General features: G+C 44.9%; 1 protein-coding gene across 13 annotated transcripts in view; it reads right to left on the bottom strand.

Annotated features, from left to right (window-relative positions):
• Positions 1-19,819, bottom strand: part of PAK3 (p21 (RAC1) activated kinase 3) — a 252,325-nt gene that overhangs the window by 119,603 nt on the left and 112,903 nt on the right. For 6 of the 13 annotated variants that reach the window (XM_040468403.1, XM_040468406.1, XM_040468405.1 and 3 more), the window contains exon 1: positions 884-1,098. The exons of 4 other annotated variants lie outside the window; for them this stretch is intronic. The gene's annotated coding sequence lies outside the window, so the exon portion shown is untranslated. Of the gene's footprint in view, positions 1-883; positions 1,100-19,819 lie in introns of those variants that run through there. 3 more of the 13 variants (XM_040468415.1, XM_040468413.1, XM_040468419.1) reach the window with 2 other exon arrangements.

Below are 19,819 nucleotides of genomic sequence, written 5' to 3' on the forward strand. Positions count from 1 at the left end.
AAGTGGGGGCCTCTGGCTCCCTCCCTGCGGGCACCGCCCTCCCACCCTGACCCTCCACCACCATCACCTAAGGAAGGAAAACCTGTGACAGCAAGTATCTAAAATGTTCAATCTGCCCCAAAGTGCGGCAGGCGTCTGGCCAGAGCCAGTTCACAAACTGACGGCAAGGCTCCCTGTGAGCTGAGGACGGGGTAGGAGGGCAGTGCCCCTAATGACCCCTAATGACCCCTGCCCCCCAGACAAAGACAAAGGCCAACTGAGGGACCCCAGCCTTTTTAGGGATAGTACTGCATCATTCCAATCTCCACATGAACAGAAATGAGTCCTCCTGTCATTACCCTCCCCCCGCCCCCACCAAAAAAAGGGGAGGAGGGTAAAAGAAAAATAAAAGAAAGGGCGCCTGTTTAAGAAAACCGTCACTTTTTCTGTTTGCTCAGGCTGGGCTGGTCCCCTTCTCCCGGACCTGCCCGGGGCCTCGGCCACACCTCCTCCCCTTGGTTGGGGGGGGGGGGGGGGGGGCTGCCCGCGCTACCGGGGCTGGGGGAGGGGGCGGGAAGATGGTGTAAGACTAACAGGCTGACGTTGCTTTGGGGGCGGATTTGGCCTCCAGCGGCCCAGGCCCGTGTCAGCGAGTCCAGGGTTTGCCCCAGCCGAGGGGTCCAGGCCCTCCGAGAGTGGCCCTGACACACCCACTCGTCCGCTGTTCGCCCAGCGCGATCCCGCGAACTGCGCGCCGGGTCTCGGGGCTCCGGGGGCGCCACGTAGGGGACCCGAGGCTGGGGCACCGCGAGAGCAGGAGGGAACCCCGGGAAGGCAGAAAATCTGCCCGGCAGCGCCACACCCTCCCCCGACCGAGCCGGGTGCCGTGAGTCGCGGGATTTACCTGCCGTTGGTCCAGCCACCCTGTCCAGACCTCTCCTCTACCTCCGAGCGCTCGGGCTGGCGGGGCTGGGGGGCCGCAGCCGCAGCCGCAGCCCCGGGCCCGGCCCGCTACCCCCGGCTCTCCTCCCGGCCCCGCACACTTGCTCCGGGCCGGGAAAAGCTGCAGCCCCCCGCGCGAGCCCCCAGACGGTGCGCTGCCAACAGCTGCCCGCCCGCGGCAGAGCCCCGCTCGGCAACCGCTCCCTAGCTCTTGTCTGCTATGACGTCACCCGGGCTCTGCACCGCACGCGGGCCAATCAGAGGGTGAGCAGAAAACTAAAATCGCCCTGAGTGGGCTGCTGGGGACCAATCTTTTGTTTCCAGGCAGGAAGCGCCTGGGATGGGGGGGGGGGGGGCCTGAAGGGGAGGGAACAGGAGAGGGAAAGGAAAAGGAGATGGAAACTTCTACACTGTCAGGATTGTCTAGACAGAGGTGGGGCCGTCAGGAGAGAGGCGCACCTGTCAGTAGGGAGGGGGCGGAGGCATTTCGTGTGTCTTCCTCAACTGGCCGCCCTCTGTGAAGACTGGAATTTCAGGTAAATTTTCAGGGGAGGAAATCCGTCCAGCTACACGGGCTCTCTTTATTGGGGAAAATGGTTTGGGTTTGGGATACCACCTGTCCGGCCAACAGGTTACACTGGTGGAGTCTGTTGGATACAAAGTAGACTCGTGCAGATAGGGCAGTGGCATTCAGAGGTGACAATCCAGATAGGGAAACTATCTTTCTGCCCATGAAACACACATTTCAAAACAGGGAGCATGATACAAAACAAAAAAACTACTTCACGTTTATAGATATATAGATACATTTAATTTCATTAAACTGTGGCTCTCCCTATAACCTTTCATGGCCTCTCGTCTTTAAGAAAAAGTTCAAATTTTTGTCCGTGTGCGAAGCTTAAAATGTAACTCCAAAAATCATCTCTTGCTACTCCACAATCCATAACCTCCAGGATTTGGCTGGATTATATAAATTATGGTAAATCCCAGCAAGGAGACAGTAAGCTGTCATCAAAAATGACAAGGAATGCAAAATAGTAAGTACATTCGCATTATAATGATGTAAAATATACCCATAAAAATGATAAAAGAGAACGTAAAATTATCATAGGTTAAGTTAAAGTTTATGGGTGATTTTCCCTCTCCACTTTCAAACTTATTTTTGTAAAGATAAATATACCCTGGCAGACTTAAATGGTCAAAATGGGTTATGACCCTCCACAGTACACTTTTATCCAATTTTCTCAACATCTACCAAGCATTTCTCCATAATGCTAACAAAACAAGTTTTATGATGGAAGGTGAACTAATATTTTTGCCAAGGTCCTTTTACGAAAAGTCACACAACAGGCCTCTAGACTCACAGAGGCAACATCTGGGGAAGTTGGGAGAATGGGCTACCTCTTTGGACTAATTCATTTTAAACTATGATGATGTTCAGGGGTGCCTGGGTGGCTCAGTGGGTTGGGCGTCTGGCTTCGGCTCAGGTTATGATCTCACAACTCATCAGTTCAAGCCCCATGTGGGGCTCTGTGCTGACAGCTCAGAGCCTGGCACCTGCTTTGGATTCTGTGTGTGTGTCTCTCTCTCTGCCCTTCCTCTGTTCACACTCTGTCTCTTTCTCTCAAAAATAAATAAATATTTTTTAAAAATTAAAAGTTTCTGATGATGTTAGAAATTGAAAAAAAGAACAATGAGCCTTCTAATGTATGACAAGGCAGGAAAGAGGGTGGCAAAAAACTAAGTAAAATACATGCTCCAGATTTTTTTAAAGGCTAACTTCACATTTTACTTTTTATTTTCCTTAATTAAAAATATATTTATGCATACATGACAATTACATGAACACTGCAGAAAGTCCCAGAGATGGAATTTGTATCTAGATCTGTCTGCATCCAAGGCCCATGTTTTTTATTTAAAAAAAAAAAAATGTTTATTTATTTATTTTGAGAGAGTGAGAGAGAGAGAACTCAAGCAGGAGCAGAGGAGGGGCAGAGAGGAGAGACAGAATCCCAAGTAGAATCGATACTGTCAGCCCAGAGCCAGATGCAGGGCTCAAACTCACCAACCATGAGATAGGACCTGAGCCGAGATCAAGAGTTGGACGCTTAACCCACTGAGCCACCCAGGCGCTGGCCCCCCACCCCATGCTTTTTGTAATATGATATATAGTATTAATGGTTTCGTTAAAATACATATTTGCTTTGGAAAAAAAAGAGTATATTAGATTGGAGTTTTTAAAATATCAGGCATTTTTAAATAGCCTTTGTTTTGTTTTTGTTTTTTTGTTGTTGTTGTTGTTTATTTGGTTGGTTGGTTTTTTTGCTTGGTGGTTGTCTCCTAATGTAAAAACAGTCATCACCTTTCTTCTCAAATCCCTGATTAATATGCTGAAATCACAGTGGTTCTGCTCTCAGTGATTTTACAGATATCTTTTTAATTAACTTTTCGGTTAAAGAAGGTAGCCCATCACATTGATTTTTTTTGTTTTTGCATCATGGTAAAAGTAATCTAAAAATCACTGATCTAAATGAATGAGCATTTACTTAATATTACATCTGTGATTTGCAAAATGCACTTGTTTGGGTTATTTTAAACAATAAGAACGTTTTTATTTTTAAGAAATCGAAAGATAAAACCGGATTTTTTTTCTGGCTAATGATTTAACTTGTTCTTCTGGGCTATTGATTTAAATTGTAATTAAAAGGTATTTGATTTCACTCTAATCCTCCCATATACCTCAGCTATAACTCAGAGCTATTTATGCAGTCACGGCACACGGTTATTTAAGCATTTCATGTGTGTATTTCTTCTCTCACTGGTGATTATAGAAAGTAGCACGGGGCCAAAATCCTATTAGGTCCCTGACAAATTAAAGCATAGAGGTGTCATAGAAAGAGGACTGGACTCAGAAGCCAGGCCCAGCACGAAAGACTTCAGTCTTCCCCTGAAAGGGTAATAACCTATATTCTTCTTGATATCATAAAGCGGTCTTTACTACCAACGTGGTTTGCTCTCCAAGAATATAGGACAACTGCATGGGAACTTTCAGGAAAGGTGAAGATTTCATCTGTGTAATTTTTCCCACTCAACTCCCACCTTCCCCGGTTTCCTTCTCTGAGCCCATTGATTTAAGGATATAATAACAACGCTACTGTAATAACCACTTGGCATGTGAATCCCGCTTCTCAGGTTACAAACCGTTCTTGTATCTCCCGGTTTGATGCTCACAACAACCACAACAGCATACTGTGGCAATTATGATCCGCATTTCATAGATGAGCAAACGGATGGACACCCAGGGGTTTAAAGTAGCCTGTCCAATGCCTCACAGAGAAGGTCCTAGAAACCAGGTCTCCTACTGTCCCGCCTTGTGTTCTTTCTACCACCCTACATGGCAACTTCAGTTGTATTTCTCCTGTGGCTCTCACCAACCCGACCAGCCAAACCCTTCCAGTCAAACCCTTCCAGTCAAACCCTTCCAGTCAAATCCCAGATAAAAGGAACACTGCTCCTTCTCATATACCATGGATGGGAGGGGACATTGGCATAGCCTTTTTATTTAAAAGGGCAAGCTGGCAATGCCTAGGAAATTTAAAATGTCATGTGCCACTTGACCAAGCGATTTCAGCTCAAGGAATTTGATTATGGATACATTCACAAAAACATGCGAAGATATGTTCTAGTGTGTTCGTGGCTGAGTCTTAGGTAAGAAAGAGAACCTCTTATATATAAGGGGTAACCTAAATTTCCCTCAATAAGGTAACTGTTGAATAAGTCACAGGACATGCATATTTTAGACTATTACACGCCAGCTAAAAAGAATCAAGTGGACTTTTAGGTATTGGAACAGAAACACATCTTGACATATTCTTGAGTGAAAAAAAGTTGCAGAATGGCATGTGTACTATTATTTTTTTTAAAAAGTGTCTGTGTGTGTGTGTGTGTTTAAGCTGGCATTATACACACCAAACTGCTAAGAGGGTAACTCTGGGAATTAAAATGGTAGAAAGGAAGACATGTGGCTATGTGGGCATGGTGGAGGTCATTAACTTTTTCTCGTTATACACTTCTGCGTTGTCTGTACATTTTTTATAATAAACATATAGGATGTGCACGTAGGAAACATTAAAAAGCGCAAATATAGCCTTCTTTGGGTGGAGACAAAAACAACACAAACAGAATGAACAGAGTGCTGTCCTGAAGGGGGTCTGAATGTTCTGTCCGTGGGTCGAGTGTGGCAATGGAGGCTACGGTGTGCCGGGCTGAGCTGAGCCATCCCTGGGCAGGCACAGAAGGGCAGAAATGTACAACTCACTTGGAAAAAGCAGCCTGGATATCCTGGCTCCCTTCCCATCCCCTGCCTCGACTCTTACAGCCAGAAATCATTCCCACTGGTGGACTCTGGGTCTTTGTGGCTCTCAGTCTTCACAGCTTTTGTTAAAGCAGCTGCTCTTAAAAAAAAAAAAAAAAAAAAAAGCAAAACAAAAACTCCCCCTCCTGCTCTGAATACAAAAGAACCCGACTGGGCAGTTAGTGCCCCAGGCGTTAGCTGAGAGCACTGTGCCCACCCCTCCTTCACTGCAGTCAGACACTACTGTGCCCCTTCCTTCCTGCCTGCCACTCCCACTCAGTTCCGGTTGGAGGCAACATGGTGGGGAGCCTGCCTGACAAAGAGCAAGGAGCCTCAGAAATGCCAAGGGGCTCATCCTAGTTCCCTTAAAAACCAGAGGAGGCGGAGGAGGGGGGCGCCTAGGTGGCTCAGTCGGTTAAGCGTCCGACTTCAGCTCGGGTCACGATCTCGTGGTTCGTGGGTTCGAGCCCCACATCAGGCTCTGCGCTGACAGCTCAGAGCCTGGAGCCTGCCTTGGATCCTCTGTGTCCCTCTCTCTGTGTCCCTCCCCTTCTCACACTCTGTCTCTCTCTCTCTCTCTCAAAAATAAATAAACTTTAAAAATATAAAAATAAACCAGGGGAGGAGGAAAGAGGAAAGCCCAGGGCTAGGAAATCACCATCCTCGTGGGGCTTCAGAGTTCTGGCCAAGGAATGAGGAGACCCAGATGCCCGTCTAGCTTCTGGTCAGGAAACCCTGAGCAAGACTCAAATTTCCCAGGGCTTTAGTTTTCTCTTCTGTGAAACTTGACCTGCTATCTCCCTGGACTCTTGTATGGATGCAAACGGCTAATGGAACAACAGTGGATTTAACAGATTTCAGAGCTACACACCTTAATAGACTTGATGAGTCTCCATTTACATATGCTCCCTGTATTGTGGGACCTGGGGAATGAAGGGGGGAGGGGGGTGCGTCTCTCCCCACCTTCCTTCACTATAATTAGCACCGGTTAGGGACCTGCCCCGTAGAACCTACAAGCCTTCAGGAGCTTGCAGCCTCTGCCCTCCTCCCTCCCACCGGGGAGTTAGCAAAGGAAAAGCAGAAGACAATTAAACGCAGGTGGCCCTGGATGAATTAATATGAGAATTAGGAAGTTCCTCTCCTCTGACTTGGTTTTAATTAGCCCCAAGTCCACCATGGTCCCACATAACAAACCGCATTATTTAATTGAGCTGATGCTCTGTTTGATTTTGCTCCTAAGCGGATCACATTGTACATTCCTTCCCCACACTCTCACTGCACTGCCCGAACCTAAGTCAAACTGCACAGAGTAAAGTGAATTTGGAAAGTTGGTTTCATTGCTCTCCCCACTTTTCTAGGGGAAAAAAAGAGAGAGAGAGAGAGAGCAGGAGACAGTGGAAGATAAAATCTAGGGGACAAAGAACCAAGGAGAGAAATAGAAAACCAAATATTAATTTTTTGGGGACCGGCTGGATTATGATGTCATGCTTTCCCGGCTCACCTGTGATTGGCTTCTCAGCGCAGCATCTGCTGAACACTAAAGGCTGATTATTTGCCAGAGATACAGACCTTTTACGGAAGCTTTGAATCATTGCTGGTTGTCGTGACAACCTGGGCAGTGTCTGTTCCTGATAACCACATAATGAGGTTGTCAGGAACAGAAGTGCCCCCATCCCCACACGCAACCATCTGAGGTGGTTAAGCAATGCAACATTTCTCTCAGGAGGTGAAAGGGGGAAAAAAAAATCACCAACAGGCATGATGGAGATCCCCTTAGTTAATGCATGCCAGCCAAAGCCTGGAGAAAATCTCTTGCTTCAGGAGTTCCTTACCTACCATCCCCAGGTCCCATCTGAACTGTCGTATTGGCTCTAATGAAGAAAACCAAGGAACAGGTGGTGGAGGGATAAGGCATCTCTGCAACCCCCCAGCAGAGCCAAACAGAGGGAAGTGTGAGTGGAATGTGAAATCGATTAGGGCAAGGCACATGACCTCTTTTCAAAGGATGCCATCGTGACAGGGTCCAGGAGCAATGGGGGGCATGTGTCAAAGGTGGCAGGGCATGGCCATACCCGGTCATCAAAACCAGCCGTAAAGAGAGCTCGTGTGCTTTTCTGTGGGCTACATTCATTGCCCTGCTGGTAGACACCTCGCTCAACGTTATCTCGGGACTCCAGATATTCTGAGAGGGAATACCCATTACATGTTTGTGCTATGTTATTCATTGCTAAGACAGTTTTATTAGGACCTACTAAGCACAAAACACACAGCTAGATGTGTACAGATGCTATCCAGAGAAACCAAACGTGGATCATCTGCTTAAGGAACTTGGAATCGGGTTGGGGAGAAAAGATACTTACCCAAGTTAACTGTGACACAAAGCAGGTGTAGTAAGTACTACAAGAGAAGTCCAAAGTCCTTAATTTCAGAGAGAGGAAAGTCACACCCAGACTGTCACATTCCAGCTTCAACTCATCTTTCCAGGTTGCTCTCCTACCAGTCCCCCCCTCCATTTACTCCAGCCATCAGCCCCATCAAACTATTGCTTCCGTGATTTACCTTGACTTTTGTACCTCTGTGCCTCTCCTGCTCTTTGCCCGGTACGGCTTTCTCCCCTCCTTTCCCTACCTGGTGATTTTTCTTTTAATTCAAGTATAATTAACATACAGTGTTATATTAGTTTCAGGTGTACAATGAAATGATTCAACAAGTCTATATGCTTATTGAAGCACTATTTACAATAGCCAAGATAAGTTATGGAAGCAGTCCAAGTGTCCATTCACAGACGATGGATACAGAAGACCTCGTAATATATATACAATGGAATATTACTCAGCCAGAATAAAAGAGAGAAATCTTGCCATTTGCAGCAACATGGGTGGACCTAGAGGGTGTAATGTTAAGTTAAATACGTCAGCCAGAGAGAGGCAAATACCACAGAATTTCACTCATGTGTGGAACCTACCTAGTGATATCTAACACATACTTCCAGACTCTACTCAAGTGGCATCTTGTGAATGCACAAACTGGTCCCAAAGGAATAACCCCTCAGGGATCTGCACCTGGTAGACATGGGTATTGAATGATATCACTACTGGGTGCTCTATTCACATTCAGTGGCTTTAAGTCCAGCAATATATAATGGGTAAAGTCAGACTACCTCTAAGAGTCTTATTTGGATAATCAACACAAACCTGTTCTCCCACTGAATGTCGTCTACAACTTTTATTTTTGAAATAGTTCAAGGCGCACAAGAAGCTGCAGAAATAGTACAGAGAATCCCTAGGCATTCTTCCCCAAGTTTCCCCCAATATTGTGATATACTGTATTCATCTTATTTTATGTAGCCACAGTACATTGTCGAAACCCTGGAAATTGTTGACAGTTGACATCGTTATACTACATTAACTGAAACACAGGCCTGGTCCAGGATCTGCCAGTTTGACATACAATCTCCCATTAAATGAATTGCCAACACAGCTGAAAAGGAGCAAAGCTATTAATAGTTGATCTGAGCACCAACTTTCTTCTCTCGTGTCTATCCCTGCTAAAAAGGGCCCAAACCTGAAAGAGTCAAAACTTGCCTGGGACTGAATGAGAGAAAATCAGCTTGGCCTGGGAACAAGCAGCCTTGCTATTAATCAGGCTGAGAGAGCAGACTGCTAAAGCCAGCTGCAAAGGTAGCAGAAAACACTGTTTCTCCCAAGATCATGCAACAGTTGTAAAACGCCATAACGACTCCTACCTCCTTTGAGCAACCACTGCTTTCTTCCCAGCGATGCCCTAGACCTTTGCTTTTTCATTTATTCCTGGGGGTACCCAACTGCAAGGCACCCCTGCCTCATGATAGTGCCCAACTCCTAGTCGATACTCCCTTCTCCCGACCCCACCTCAGGAACTGCAATCAATCCAGAACTTACCTCTGCTTCTTTCGATGCTCCTCAGAATCCTTCAGTGGGAACTCAGTTACAAAAGATGTTCCCTCCTCCCTCTTTTTCAAGAGCGGCAATCCTATGGTTTCTCTGGAATGCACTCCCTGGATGCATCAGGTCAATAGATTTGACTCTGTTGGACTACAGTTTTGTCTCTGGTTATCTTTGGCTGACTAAGCTTTAACATAATTGACGACCAACCAATGGATATCTGGAAGGCCCCTTGAATCGTCTGGAGTTAGCCATGTTTCCTTGAATCTACGCAGAATCACACGTTGTGTCTAAAACTGGGATTTATGTAGCAGGTGTCTAGTAAATTCTCATTGAATGGATATAGGATTATCATATATCAGATTTGTTGGAATGGTGCCAGGTATGGAGACAAAAGCCCAGAGAGACAGTACTGCATAAAAGTACTGTAACCTACAGACTCTGACATGATAGTGGTATTCAAATCCCAGATTTGCTATTTAACGGCTTTGAGAACTTGAGCAACTTAACCTCTCTGAACCTCAGTTTCATCATCTGTGAAATGGGGATCTAATAGCACCTCCTTCTCAGGGTAACTGGGAAGACAGAATGTGAGTTAAATGCATGTGAAGCAGGGAAGCATTAGGGCAGTGGCTCCCAATTTGCTGCCCTTGCAATCACCTTGTGACCTTTATAAAACGCTAGTGCCCTGCCCCCGCCCTCAGACACCCTGATTTAATGGCATGGCACGAATCTGAGTATCAGAGTTTTTAAAAATCTCCTCGGGCTCTAATCTTCCCAGATTGTAATGTGCGGCAAAATTTGGAACCACTGGATGAGGAATTTCATTTCTTAAGGATTATCTTTTTCTCCTCAGGTTTGTGGCAAGTAGAATCGGGGGACTGAGGCTTCCCCCAGCTTTTTCCTGCAATCCCCACCCCGCGGGCCATCTGGCTTGTCCAACTTGTAAAAGAACATAGCCTCTTTCTTCCACGTGCATAGCAAAATGACGAAGACATGGGGTATTTGGATAACACTGCAGCTGTATTCGTCTCTCCTTTTTCCCCCTTTGCAAACATAACTCAGTCACACTTCAAATTAAGTGGTCTCAAGTGTGAATTTGAGAACAGTTAATATGTGCACGCAAGACGGGTTGACCATCACAGACGTGTTTAATAGATGCAGATCTCAATGTGCTTTTGTTCCATATAATTAAGCACCTGTGGAGCCTCATAATCAATCCTTATTTTGTTATGATCCAGGAACGCGTTGCATTCAATGTTCTCTGGTGTTCATTTGATCAGGTCATTTATGAGGATGGAACATTCGAAACAGGCTGCCCCTCTTTCCCTTTTTGAATCATCCTAGGGAATGCATCGCCTACTCAGTAAATAATAAATATGAATTCACTGATGAGTTTGAAAGTTAACTTCTAGTTTAAAGAGAGGTTCAAACTATGGTCATGTTGATTTTTACAAGGAGTTCAACACCACCACTCCACCCCTGTGCCCCCCGCCCCCACCGGCTCCTTATTCATGCCAGCTGCTAATATGGAAAATTGAGCAGATGCTGACATGTGAGGGTCAAGTTTACTGCTAAAAAGGAAAGGGGGCAGGTTGCTAGGCAAATTAATACTATAAACATAGGAAAGTGACAGCCTGCTAGGGGAGTGCGCAATTTTAAGCACTACTATAACTGCACTTTGCATTCAAATGACCAATATGCTAACTACAGTCCTTATCTGTTTGTTCAAGGCCTTAAGAGTCTCAGTGGCTCAGAGCACAGGCCCCAGCCAGCAGTTTGACTGCAGGTTTTTGGAAATAATAACATGGCATTTCTTTAAACATATTTTCAAATTCAAGTTCCTTACAAATCAAGATCGGCCTTTCCCCGTTCAGGGAATTAGGGAGGCTTAACTGTGTTCACTCTGGTGCTGGCCCCCACAAACCCCTGCTAACAAAGGCTCTGACTCCTACTTGAGTACTGCCAGTTGGGGCACATTTCCATGGTAATTTGCTGGTTCTCCTTTGAAAGATGCAGGGGGGGGGGGGCATCCCTGTAAATGGGAGGGAGGTGTATTTTCCCAGTAATCTTGGGATCATCTTTGACCCTTTTTAACTATCACTACCCATGTAAGGCCAGAAAGAATGCTCATCCTGGCTTTTTTTTAAATGTAATTTAAGGCAAATGCCCCCTAATTCTGTTCTCAAGAGAGAGAGGTAGAAAAGGCATCATTCTCCCCACACTCCAGTTGAAAATTTCAGACATTTATCAAGGCAAAACACTGGGGGGTGAGGAGCTGAGAGCTGTATTTGCATTTCCCTGGTCCAGAGGGGTGACGGTGGATGGTTCCTGTTCTGGATACGCCCCACAGCTTTCAAATTCCTTAGGTTTTTTAGTAAACGCTACATGATCTAAAATCTCCAAAACAGCAGCCTCGGGTAATACATTTATTTTGTTATATGCCATTTTTAAGCACCCCCCGTACACTGACATCTGAGTGTTCTCTCTACAGTTTAAGACAATGAACCATGACACAATTACGAACTAATCTCAGTGTGATCTTTCCTTTCCTGGGTTCCATTCTTCCTTTCAGAGACTTCTCCCAGCCACCCAGAGGCCCAGTGAGCTAAAGGTGCCACCTGTTTCCTTCCCGGGTCTGGGACGAAAGGAATCTAATTGACCTCTCAGTACAGCCGTAGCGAATTCATTTATTGCTCCTTCCAGGTAGTGCTTGAATGAAGGGAATGAACTGCAGAGGCAGGTAGGTACAAGCCACTATAGGTTTGGGGGGACAGAAGGAGAGAGGGACTTTTGGTGGGGAAACGTTGCAAATCACACTGCTGAAGAGTCCTTCCCACACACAAGTTTGGTTCTGTGGCAGGCCACCACCAGGTTTCCCCGTCATCAGACAATAATCCGCTCTCCCTGATGTCAAAGGCTTTGTATTCATACATGTAAGCAAGGCTTTTAATCAACTCCAAGAAGCTTAAAACAAAAACGGGGCTGGGGCACCTGGGTGGCTCTGTCGGTTAAGCGTCTGACTCTTGATCTAGGCTCAGGTCATGATCTCGTGGTTTGTGAGTTCGAGCCCCACATCGGGCTCTGTGCTGACAGCACGGAGCCTGCTTGGGATTCTCTCCCTCTCTTTCCCTCTCTGCCCCTCCTTCACACACATTCTCTCTCTCTCAAAATAAACAAACTAAAAAAAAAAAAGTTTAAAAAAAAACAAAAACAGGGCTCGTCTTCAATCAGAAACTTTGAATGCCTCATAGCACTGTTGCCCCTCAGCTCTCTGGTTAATTGTTATCTGACCACATTAGGAGTCAAGACCAGTCCCTGCCTCAGAGCATCTTTCTTTGTTGCCTTGCATTTTATCCATGTTGATTTAGAAGACTGTTGGGGGGGGGGGTAGGGTGACAGGGAATTGGGGAGCAATCTCGTGGCTACTTCAGCGTAGCTTTGGGATAACCTGGATTAAAACAGACTGGCTAAATTGGAAAACTCTTTTCTGGTCTGGGGATTTTGATTGGCTACAATGCACTGCTTTATTTTTAAATAACGCTGTCATTTTTAAACAATCACACTCTCCAGTTTTAAAAATGACATGTGAAAATAATTCAGCGCTCAGAGATAAGTTGGATGCCTTCCGCAACTTCTGGAAAGCCTGCTTGTACTACCACTACTGCCACTAATAATAATCAAATACATTTTCCTCCCAAAAGATTCTCTCTGGCCCATTCTGGATGAACCGTGAGCCCAAAGCTATTTCCACACTGGCCCAGAGAAATGGTCCAGGCCATTTACCCCGTGGGTCATTTATAAAGCTCCTAGACAAAGGAAGACTAGTTTTTCAAATAATTTACTACGCCAAAACACACAACAAAGGCACAAAAACCGAAATAAAACCTCCCACATCTCCCTGCGTGAGTGAAGGGATAGTTTCGACGTCTGTGAATCAGAAAGACAAATACATTTCAGGACGATTTAGAAGCTCAGTAGCTCAGCTGCTGGACAACGTAGTTTGGAAACTACCCTGGGCATGAATCATCCTCCCACATCATAGCCAGGGAGGCGGGCCCCAAGAAAGCACCCGGGAGGAGATAACGACATTTGACGCATAGTTTGAGCTGAGGGGAGAATATTTAAATCCAAAAGGACAGAAGACACAGAAGTTAAGCAGCCCATGCTTAGAAAATGGATTAAATCCAGTAAGTCGGTAACCTCTGGGACACATTATTTTATATTCAATGGAGCGATGTGGCTCTGAGCTAGTTCCCTACAGATCAAGTCAAACAGGTCTAGTGCCTGCCCTCTGGATGCTCACAAAGGCGGGTCGTCCAGGAAGTAACAGAAATGTGTGTGTACGAAAAGGTGGACAAACATTATGTGGTATCATGTGGCCCCTTGTGAATGTTTCATGGACAATTTGAGTGGACCAGCCAGTCAGTTCTCCAGCCCACCGTAGGGTCATTGAATGCTGTATCTCAAGAAATGCAATTTTTAACACCAGATTAATCAGGATGGGTCCGTCTGCAATCAAAAAGATAAAAAATGCTTTTGAAGTTGCCTTCATCCGTATAGTGGGGCAAAGAGTTCAATGTCCGTAAATGAAATAAATAAGATCAATGCTCGATGTAATGCCATGTTCACTGCTATGTCTCCAGTGCCTAGCACTTGGCAAGGCATCAGGAGGGGTGCAGTATTTATGAGCCGAGTGAAAGACGTGCTGCATAAAGAAGAGTTGTAAGACCTGAAACCATAAAACTCCTTCAAGAAAACTTAGGCAGTAAGCTCTTTAACATAGGTCTTAGCAATATATATATATATTTTTTATATCAGTCTCCTCCGGGTAAGGAGAACACAATCAAAAATTTAAAAATGGAACGACATCAGGGAGCCTGGGTGGCTCAGCCAGTTAAGCATCCGACTTCAGCTCAGGTCATGATCTCGCAGTTCATGAGTTTGAGCCTCAGGTCCGGCTCTGTGCTGACAGCTCGCAGCCTGGAGCCTGCTTCGGATTCGGTGTCTCCCTCTCTCTCTGCCCCTCCCCTGATCGCGCTCTGTCTCTCGTTCTCCCTCTCAAAAATAAATAAAACATTTAAAAAATAATACAAAATAAGAGTTTAAAAAAATGGAACAGCATCAGACTAAAAAACTTTTTCACAGTGAAGGAAACCATCATTAAAACAAAAAGGCAACCTACTGAATGGGAGAAGATGTTTGCAAATCTTACATATGCTAAGGGGTTAACATCTAAAATATTTAAAGAACTCACACAACTCAATATCAAAAACACCAAATAGTCCAATTACAAAATGGACAGAGGACTTAAAGAGATAGCTTTCCAAAGAAGACATCCAGATGGCCAGCAAGCACATGAAAAGATATTCAACACCACTAACCATCAGGGAAAGGCAAATCAAAACCCCAATGAGATATCACCTCACACCTGTCAGAATGGCTACTATCAAAGAGCAAGAAATAACAAGTGTTGGCAAAGCTGCGGGGGAGAAAGGATCCCTCGTGCACTGTTGGTGGGAATGCAGACTGGTGCAGCCACTGTGGAAAATAGTATGGAGGTTCCTCATAAAGTTAAAAATAGAACTACCATATGGAGGCGCCTGGGTGGCTCAGTTGGTTGAACATCTGACTCTTGATTTTGGCTCAGGTCATGATTCCAGGGTCATGGGATGAAGCCCCATGTCAGGCTTTGTGCTGAGCATGTGGAGCCTGTGCTGAGTGTGGAGGCTTCTTGAGACTCTGTCTCTCCCTCTGCCCCTCTGCTCCACTTGCACTCATTCTCTCTCTCTCTCTCTCTCTCTCTCTCTCTCTTAAAATAAAAAATAAAATAAAATAAATAAAGGGGTGCCTGGATGGCTCTGATGGTTAAATGTCCAACTTCAACTTAGGTCATGATCTTGTGGTTCATGGATTCGAGCCCCACATCAGGCTCTGCGCTGACAGCTTGGAGCCTGGAGCCTGATTCAGATTCTGTGTCTCCCTCTCTCTCTGTCCCTTCCCTGCTCACACTGTGTGTCTCTCTCTCTAAAAAATAAATAAACATTAAAAAATATTTTTTTAAATAAATGAAAAAGAAATCCCACATGATCCAGCAGTTCTACTTCTAGGTATTTATCCAAAGAAAATGAAAACACTAATTCAAAAAGACATATGAACCCCTGTGCTCATTGCAACATTATTTACGCTACCCAGTATATGGAAGCCACCTAAATGTCCATTGATAAGTGAATGCATAAAGAAGATATGATACACACACACACACACACACACACACACACACACACCACGGATATTACTCAGCCATTAAAAAATAATGAAATCTTGCCATTTGTGACAACATGGATGGAACCAGAGGGTATTATGCTAAGTGAAATAAGTCAGACAGAGAAAGACAAATACTATAGGGTCTCACTTATATGTGGAGTCTAAAAAACAAAACAAATTAACAGCATAAAACAGAAACAGACTCAGATCCAGAGAACAAACTGATTGATAGTTGCCAGAGGTGGGGGAGAGGTGGGCAGATGGACGAAATAAGCGAAAGGGATTAAGAGGTATAATCTTCTAGTTATCAAATAAATAAAACACGGAGAAATATAATGTACAGCATGGGGTATACAGTCAATAGTATTGTAACAGCTTTGTTACAATATCTAGATGATAACTAGACTTACTGTCGTGATCATTTCATAATGTATATAAATATTGTATCACTATGTTGTACACCTGAAACTAATATACTATTGTATGCCAATTATTCTTCAATTGAAAAGTAACAATTAAAAATCAAAAATAAATTTAAAAAAAGAGTTGGCGCATATAGTGAGGAAAGCATGGGGTAAGAGTGGGTACTGCCTGGATGGGATATCCCTCCCCCACTCACTGTCAAGAGCATAGTGTTGCACTTTCCAGAATGAAAAATTCAGAGATGAAGTCTTTTGTGCAACAGCTGGTCAAAGAGGCCAAGAGCTGGCTGTGGTGAAAACAGAAGAAGGAAGAACACAAACAAGAGTGTCATTCATCAGTTCAAATGTTTCGAGTGTACTTTGGGCAGCACAGGAAGACGGAAAGGCACCACTTAAGAGGTCCGAAGACACAGAAAAGGGCTCACGTGAATAAATCAGGGAAAGACAAAAAAACCAAAAACTGGCTTTGTAACAAGTGAGAGAGGATATGGAGTGAATAACGAGTCAAGTCTACAAGAGTGGAGCCTTGTTAAAAGTCAGCTTGCAGACAAATGAATAAACTAATTCGGGCAAGCAGCAAGTGACGAAGGTCTCATTAAAAAGAGCCATCAAGGGGCGCCTGGGTGGTGCAGTCGGTTAAGCGTCCGACTTCAGCCAGGTCACGATCTCGCGGTCCGTGAGTTCGAGCCCCGCGTCGGGCTCTGGGCTGATGGCTCAGAGCCTGGAGCCTGTTTCCGATTCTGTGTCTCCCTCTCTCTCTGCCCCTCCCCCGTTCATGCTCTGTCTCTCTCTGTCTCAAAAATAAATAAACGCTGAAAAAAAAAATTAAAAAAAAAAAAAAAGAGCCATCAACCAGTATGAGGCGAGGGACTACTTAGGAAATGTGACCCAACTGAAGCCAGCATGTATGATATACCAAATCGTATTGGTTTTCCTTTCTGGGCTGTATTCTGATTTATGGGAAAGGAATGTCAAAAGCCAGGACAAGAAAAATGGCACAACCACATTCATTTGGGCTGCATGATAATCCAGCCCTAGGGTAGAATAAACGTATCCTTTGCGTTTCCTACCAAAGAACTGTTTGCTAAGCAAATTATTAGTGTTGATGTCAGATTTCACCAGTTTGAGAGAAGACAATTTCTTTTAATTATTTCTGCGGTATTAACTTGTGTATCCATTGTAATTATCAACGTGTCTCTTCATTCAATGGACAGCGAGTTTTTAATTAACACCTACTATGTGTCGGGAAGCAGGCTAGGCGTCAAAGGAACAGAGGTAGACTTCTATCTGTATTCTCTGCCCTCAAGAAGCTCATAGTCAGGGATCAGAGGTAGAGAGGAGTTAAAAGGAAATATCATCCATTTAAAAATCACTACTAAGTGTCTACCATGTGTCATGAGAAATGCTGTATATTCGAGATATTTGTAACTTTGCATTTCCCTACGTTTAGCCAGCACATGGGTGCAGACGAATTCACCTTAAGTATAACAACTCAAGTAAAAATATTTTCCTTTTGGCACAGTGGAGACCAACACCAAAAAAAATCTTTTCTTTTTAGCTTTTCCCCCCAACCAATTACGTTTGCCTCTCCCTTCCTCCAAACCAACATCACAAGGGCCAGTGGAGTAGCTAAAAATTTCCAAGAAGAACCTGCCAGAATCAGCCCCTGCCCTTGCAGCCCTCATCCCACCTCGAAGGTCTTCTTTATAATTAGAAACTTTCTAATAGCCACTTGGTATCTATACGAAGCTCGGCTATCCAATACCCAGAACGCTCCAGAAATCGCGGTGGGCCTTTGTAAAAATGTTAGGCCTCAAGTTTTCCCAAGGCCGTACCTGATCTTGACTATAAGTGAAATCACATGCACTTTACTAACTCACGTGTTACTGACTTGTGTCCCCACCTGCTCAACAGAGAGCCTCAGTCCCCTTTACCGTCTCCTCGGGTATTTCTGAACTATTCAAGAACAGTCCTTTTATGTTGTTCTACTCTTTCTGTCCTCATGAATGTGAACTACCAACAAATTAACTCAACAAATGTTTCTTAGGCACATACTATGTGCCAGACATTTGCCCAGCTGCTGGGAGATCCAGTGGGGACCATGACAGACAAGAGTCCCTTTCCTGGAGGGAGCTGCCATTTCCTCTTTTCTTTTCTTTCTTTTTTTTTTTTTTTTTAATATTTATTTATGCTGGGGAGAGCTCAAGCATGGGAGGGGCAGAGAGAGGGGAACAGAGGATCCGAAGCAGGCTCTGTACTGACAGGCTGACGGCAGGGAGCCCAACGTGGGGCTCGAACTCACGAGCCCACAAGATCATGACCTGAGCTGAAGTCGGATGCTCAACCGACTGAGCCACCCGGGAGCTTCCATTTCTAATGAAAGACCCTCAGTGGCAGTCCCTCCCAGCTCCAGATCCACAAAGGGCCTGAATGGTGCTGCCTACCTGCAGGAAGCTTTGGCTGAAGCCACCAGTGAGTCTGCCCAGAAGGGGTGGAAGTGCCCCCTTTCTGTTCTGTGCCACACCTTGCGACCTGGACACTGAAGCAGTATTGCTTCTGCCCTGTGTCTCAGTGAGGCCCCGTGTAATAAGAGCAACTTCAGCTTCTTCCCGCAGCAACACCCCCCAACATAGAGCCCCCACCACCCTGGCTCACACTTTCCAACTCGGTTCCTGTGCCTGGAGAACAAACACCACCATGTCCTACCAGATTGTTCCCCCGCCCCCACAGCCCTCGGTTTCTGACACAGTCCTCCTCATAGCACCTTTTCCTTTCCACAGATCAGCTCCGGCAAACAGGGATAGGGAAGATCTAGGGATCTTCATGCACCCAGACGTGTCTGAAGCTCAGTTTGGGGCCAGCAGGACCCCTGCTATGCATGCCGTATTTCACATGACCCTGTTAAGGGTTAAGATTATTGTTCAATAATCTCATGAGGTCAGGTACAATTCTTCAGTCCATTATCAAGAACTGCAAGTTCCACAAAGCTTTGAAAACCAGTGTTTTTGTAAGCTGTCTGCCCAAACTTCTACAGTGACAAAACCTGTGAGGCTCTCTCAATGTAAATATCTATATGTTTCTTGGCAGAAATAGTGATGTGATTGATTAATGGGTTCTGTTCCAAATTCCACTGGAGGTGTTATTATGCACCATGCAGTATTTTTTAAATGAAAAAATACAGCATTAAGAAACTATCTGTCCCCCAAAGCTTTTGGATAACGGGTTGGGGAACCATTTCTATACCAGCTTAAGATCAGGAAACTGACATTGAAAGACCTGGCCAAGGTCACGGAACTGTCAGGTGGCAAAGCTTGGAGTAGAATCGAGGTCTTTGTGATTCTTAACCCGTTGTGATTTCCAGTACACAAGTCTGGCTGGGTGTTTATGTAGGAGGTAGGGTACGTGGGTGGATGCTGAAATCAAAGAAAGGTTGAGAACAAGTAATCAGAGCACATGTCAAAATTCCGCCTTGCAAAATTGGTGTATCTGTTAGTCAGCCACTCTGGTGAGACCATTTGTCACAATTCTGCTCTCAAAAGAAATTATTTTCTGAGCGTACGTTTTAGTATTGTTTTTAGAAAACTGACAAAGGTTTAAGGGGGAAAATTCAGCAACAGCATCTATTTCTAAAGGATTCCATGGCCTTTATCACTCTGCTCTCTGGCAGGGACATGTGAACTTGCATTAAAAAACTTGAACAGTGTTATTTGCTCAAGATCAACCACCTGTGTGACCAAATAAGCCATGTTCCAGAAATCTGACAGCTTCGTGGGCTGCTCCCAGTACTTTAATAACCATAATCATAATAGTTGCTATTTTTGAGGCTCTACTAGGAATGAGAAATTCTGCTACATAATTTATATCGTTTTATTAAATAATCTTACAGCACCCCTCAAATGAAGTTAGAGATGGTGACGACGATGATGATGGTG

The sequence above is a fragment of the Herpailurus yagouaroundi genome, unplaced genomic scaffold, assembly GCF_014898765.1.
Source record: "Herpailurus yagouaroundi ecotype Mexico unplaced genomic scaffold, PumYag 67700, whole genome shotgun sequence".
In the NCBI taxonomy this organism is placed as follows: Eukaryota; Metazoa; Chordata; class Mammalia; order Carnivora; family Felidae; genus Herpailurus; species Herpailurus yagouaroundi.